We start from the raw sequence: 622 nt of genomic DNA, 5'->3' as shown, positions 1-622 counted from the left end.
ATTGTGAAGAATAAGGATACACATGATAATAAATAAGAAAATAAATAATAAAAATTTTTTTGAAGATGATTAGATTATAATAATAATAAATATAAAGAATAATCCATAGGGGTTTGTAGCATGTTGCACATCATTATTGCATTGTTAAATGTCATTACATGTAGATGTATTGCACGCAAGAGTCAAAGCCTTAATGATGGGACATTTTGAGGAAGCTTGCAAATGCGAGTTCCTTCAAAAAATCCCCTAGATGAAAGGATGCTTTCAAGTCCCACCAATACAATAAGAGGGCTTGGATATTGTCATTAATAAAAAGTTTTTGCTCGTATTAGGATCTATATTCATAAAAATATTATTTTTACTTGCAAACAACTATCTCGATGACCAGATTTACTTATTAAACTTGCGAAAATGAGTTTCTAAAGTAATTCCTTAGGTAAGAGAACATCCTCGGATCCCTCAGTGTGATGGGTGAATTCGGAAAATATCCTCAATAAAAAGTTTTTGTTTTACGTTACTTGGATTTTATGTCATGCATTGCGTAATTGCACCATGTGCACATCAAACCTGTAAAACTGAATAAAATATTTTAATTTGCGCACAAATAAAGAATAAAATAAAT

The sequence above is a fragment of the Theobroma umbraticum genome, unplaced genomic scaffold (genome assembly GCF_002168275.2).
Source record: "Theobroma umbraticum cultivar Fairchild unplaced genomic scaffold, ASM216827v3 scaffold_147.0, whole genome shotgun sequence".
NCBI classification, from domain to species: Eukaryota; Viridiplantae; Streptophyta; class Magnoliopsida; order Malvales; family Malvaceae; genus Theobroma; species Theobroma umbraticum.
This window is presented reverse-complemented; position numbering follows the sequence as displayed.